The sequence below is a fragment of the Dasypus novemcinctus genome, chromosome 31 (genome assembly GCF_030445035.2).
Source record: "Dasypus novemcinctus isolate mDasNov1 chromosome 31, mDasNov1.1.hap2, whole genome shotgun sequence".
Lineage (NCBI taxonomy): Eukaryota > Metazoa > Chordata > Mammalia > Cingulata > Dasypodidae > Dasypus > Dasypus novemcinctus.
In genome coordinates, this window is record NC_080703.1 from 4,432,324 (window position 1) to 4,437,336 (window position 5,013).

Consider the following 5,013-nt stretch of genomic DNA (forward strand, 5'->3'; position numbering starts at 1 on the left):
ATTTTCATATGGCATAAAAATAAAAATATTTTCATGAATATAAAAATCTGAATGAAAGAGATGGCAATGGCACTTTTAAAAATTAAATTCACACTGGTGCTGAAGTCACTAGGTAGTTGGTAAAAACTGGAACACATTTGCAGGAAAAAAATGTTCTGCAGCATGTTAAATCAAATGGCAGTGGTACAAGGCCAACAAAACAGGAAAGTAGTTAAAGTACAGACCACGTAGAGTAGATATCTGAAGAATGGCCAATTGATCAGTTCATTTTTCAGTCTACATTATATTATCTAAGTTAGTATGGGAACCGGAGCTCAGTGAGTAAATGCTCTCTTATAAAATAAAACTACTTTTTTGGGGACTCACATTTTAATCCTCTCAAACAGTAGTCACTGTAGTCCATGAAAAGAAAAAATAATTTATGTCATACTTATTTGGATGATTACTTACTGGTAATTAGTATTCCTACATTTTTTTTAAAAGGCAACCATTTTAAATAACAATACATATCAGGCTAATAGAAAAAAGTTGAAACAAAGCCCTCTCTTTCAATCTCACAAAGTCAAGCAGACAAGAGTAGGTACATTCAATATCTTCCAATGAGGCTTCTTGCAATTATCAAATTTCTTTTCTGGCAAAGATGAACTTGGCTCATCATAAGAAGTTTCTTTGAAGGCTGTTGCTAAAATCACTTCCCTTTGAAAAAGCAAAGTTCAAAGCATGATAGTGCAAGAGGCAAGTTTTTGATTTATACAAGTTTATAGACTAATTGTGTATAGTCTCTAATTTCAAATTAATTTTAAAAAACAGAAATTATTTTGATAAATTCCAGCTTCCCTAAATTTACCAGTACATCCATGGACAGCACAAGAATTAGTACAATTTGATTATCTTAATGATTCTGTCATGAAGCCTTCACACTGGTTCAGAAGGGAGGGCAGCTCAGGCAAGTCTCCTACAAGTTCTGTGCACAAGGACTGTCCTCTTGGGAATCACAGTATATGAAAAAGCAGGTTTCCCCACATTATGTCTTAAAAAACCATGTCAATTAGCAATTTGGAAAAACAGAGCTAAGTGGTGTTTCTTTCGTTCAGTTAAATCTGGGAGCTCTGTGTGTTCCGGGAGAGTCCATTGCGAAGTGTCGTGGGTCAGGAATCCCTCGACTGTGAGTATTCCTATTAGAGGGCTCTGGAGGGTCAATCAGATGTTCATACTCGCTGTCAACTCATTCATCAACACCGTCTTCAGTTGCTCTTTAGGAAGGAGGAAGGTCTTCTCCACCTCCATTATACTTCATTCCGGCACTGGTGGAAGCATAAGTGGAGGAGCCCACGGCTTGAGGTCCAGGCATAAAGACACTACTTTCCACGCTAGAATGGCTTAAAGTAATTTCTTGATTGTTTGGGTTAAAATCTGAATAAGAGGGAGGAGGATCAGAGGCATCTGCATCTCAAAGTGTACCTCTGCCTTCCACTGAGAACGCAGATTAGGGCATTTGAGGACTGAACACTTGTTCCAAAATTTCAGAAACCATCTGCCTGCTTAACATCGTCTGCTGCATTCTTCTTTCCTGTTCCTCTTCATTTTATCCTTTGAGTGATTTCTTTGCAATTTATTCGCTTCTGCCTGACAAGATTCAACAACTTGCTCACTCTTTTCTACATCTGCACACACGGCCTGCATTTTCTCCTGAAGTGCATTATAAACCTGATTAATCACCCTGATGTGTTTCATTCCTGCATCGTTGTCAAAAACGTCAGTACCATGTTCTTTAATAACTTTGGCAATACTCTGAGGTATTTGGCACTGAAGACACTGTACTCCTGCTGGCTAGGATGGCCTAGATTGGCAATAGCGAGTGGTATCCTTTGATTATACTTTCATTTTTTTCTGAAGATAACATTTTCTAAAACCTGGGTAGAACTGTTGGCAGTGGAGATGAACCTGAACAGGAGGAGGACAAGGTCAGGTGTGCCAAGGATCTGGGTGAGCTGCTTGTGGATGTCCTGCTCTCTGTTTGACATCTGCTGCTGCATGTTGCATCAAAATCTGTACCACCCAATAACTTTCTTTCTCTGATATTTAGGAATCCTGTCCAAACTCTGTTCATTAACATTGCTTGCACAGTCATAAAAACTAAAATGTTTTGAACAAGGCTAATGGGTATGGGTTCCATTTACTTGCAGAAATTCTGTGTTGCTGATTTGTGAGTCAAAAGTGCTAAATGTTTCCTCTTGTTTAACCTCTCCCAGCAAAAACCTTTGGAATCAGCTTTGCTGTTGGCGCTGTGGAAACAGATGCTAAAGGTATATCCCAAAATGGAAGTCGCCGTGATGGAAATCTCCAATTGGCCCCTCAACCTATCTTTTTACTCACATTTTAGGTTAAATTGATCCTAGGTTGTCTTATCTTATATACTTTCTGGATGCTTCCATGTAGCTATGTCAGGAACACACATATTCCTAATTCTGAATTTTATTGTCCTTTGTGGCAAAGTCTCTCTGAGACAAGCAGAGACATGCCACTTAAAAATTCCTGTTGAATGATCAGATAACATTAAGTCAAAAGTTATTTCAGAGTATGAAATTGTTTTCAGGTTATGCAAATTTTTGTAAGAAAACATGCAGAAATATTTGTGAGGATATTGTGAGGAAGTGGAAATATTCCAAAGTTTCCATTTATTTAATCCTAATGGGTTTGTGTCTTATATAGCACCATGTCTCTCTAACAGAATCCAGCTATAAGCAAACTTTTCAAATTTAGGTGAAGGGACTCTTAAAGGTCCTTAGGATTTAAGAAATTTCAAACTCCTTACCCATACTCCCTACCCACATTATTGGTTTGTACTCTCCTAAACCAGATTTTTGAGAATTTTATATTATCCAAAATGCTGCCTACTGAGCTGAAAGAAAAAAATAGAGGACCAAATTCAAGAAGGCTGCTGGAATTCCACAATTCTGCATGCTGGTTCATGCAGATTCAAAGAACCATTGAAGAAAAGAAAGCCAATGCCTTCATTTGCAAGGCTGCTATGACAAAAATACTACAGAATGGTGTGGCTTGAACAAAGGGAATTTACATGCTTACTTTGGAGGTTAGGAGATTTCCACTATAGAGGCTTCAGCAAGACATTGATTTCTATCCAAAGTCTATAACATTCCAGTGCTGGCTACCAGAGATCCTTGAGGTTCCTTGGCTCTTATCCCTGCCTTGAACTGATGGCAATGTCCACTTCCTTCTCTTCTCAGTTCTGCTGACTTCCATCTTCTGGCTCCTCTCTGTGGCTTCTATATCTATGCCTGAATTTCTCATGCCCATAAGGGAATCCAGTAATCTCATTGAAGGTGCTGTTTTGTTCAAGTGGGACAAACCTTAACTGAAATAAAACATTCAAGAGTTCATATCTAACATGGGCCCACACACACAGGAATACTGATGAAGATGAAGAATATGAATATAATTCAGTCTATCCCAAATGAAGATATATCACAGACATGAGCTCAGAGACCAGAGATCTGGGTACAGAGGCCAGAGCCAGAGGTCCAGAGGGCAGAGGCATGGTCCCAAGGACAATCCATAGGCCATAGTTAACTTCGAGGTAGTGAGACCTAAAGAAACTTCAGGATTTCAAAATTGCTTGACAGAAGTGGTTATTTTCTTCCTTATTTTCCCTCCTTTTTGGAATGAGGATGCCTAAACTTTTATATGATGCCTGCACCAACATTGTATTTGGAATCAGTAAACTTGTTCTTAGTTACTGGTCCACAGAGAGAAATGGATTTTGGATGAGAATGGGTCCTAGTCTGAAAGTCATATATACCTGATTTTGACAAGGTAGATGACACCTTGGGACTGTGAGCAGATGCTATTTAGATGAGGTTTGGGAATTGAGTTGAGGCTGTAATTTGTTCAGACATTTGGACATGTTGGAATGAGGAGAATTTATTTTACATATGTGGAAAATGAGTATCACTGGGTTAGAACGGATTACTGTATAGATTGAATATATATGGTCTTAAACCTGGTACCAAAGCATACTCCCTTATATGAGATAAACAATATACTTTATTTAATTTGAGATGGAGAGATTATCCTGGGTTTTCAGGTTGACCATAAATGCAGTCACATGTATCCCAAGAAAAGGGAAGCAGGATAATTTGACAGACAAACAGAGGAGAAGGCAAGTGAGGGCAGAGCAGAGAGACATTTGAAGATGCTGGGCTGGAAAACTGGAGTAATGTAGTTTCAAAACAAAGAATTCTGGCAGCCCTCCTGGACCGGTAGAGGTGAGGAATGAACTCTCCTGGAAACCACCAGAATTGTGGACTTACGGTCGCCTTGATTTAAGCCTTATGACATAATTTCAGTTGTCTGGCTTCCAAATTGTGAGGGAATTGAATTCTGTTATTCTGAGTTATCCAAGATTTTAAAATTTGTTAAAGCAGCCACAGAAAACTAATTTAATCATTCATAATTGATAAATAACTGCATCATTTTGAAAGAGATATGAAAATACTATCAAACCTGGTAGAACCAGCAAGATGGCAGCAGAGCAAGGAGCTCTGAGAGTCAGCTCCTGCTACAGGGCAGTTAGCAAACCCCCATACCTCTCTGGAGCTAGCTGAAGTGCCTGTTTGGGGGTTCCAGGAGACAAAAAGAGCATCCTGCAACATTCTTGAAGGAGTGGAAAGAGGAGACAGCCCATCTACAAAGAAGACTAGTAAGCAGAGTGCTCCATGCAGTGGAGGCCAGTGCTCATCCTCCAATGGAGGCACAAGGGGCCTTGGGAGCTGTTCTGTGGCTTGAATTGAAAGTTCCACTTCCCCAAAATGGGGGAGGAAGAGACAGGTGGGCACTCATTTCAGGTACTGGTGAGTAAAATCAGTGGGCTACAGTATAATCATGAGAACAGCTAAAGTTGGAGCCTGTCCAAGTCAGAAAGAGGCAGGAGCCACCATCTTAACTCCACGCCTGTCATGAGGGGAAGCTTGACAAGACTGAGAATCCCAGTGC

The 5,013-nt window shown here is 39.7% G+C and overlaps 1 pseudogene; it reads right to left on the reverse strand.

The window, feature by feature from the left end:
* Window positions 1-1,148: 1,148 nt before the first annotated feature.
* On the reverse strand, window positions 1,149-4,663 carry LOC101446909 (BRISC complex subunit Abraxas 2 pseudogene; annotated as a pseudogene).
* Window positions 4,664-5,013: the final 350 nt, after the last annotated feature.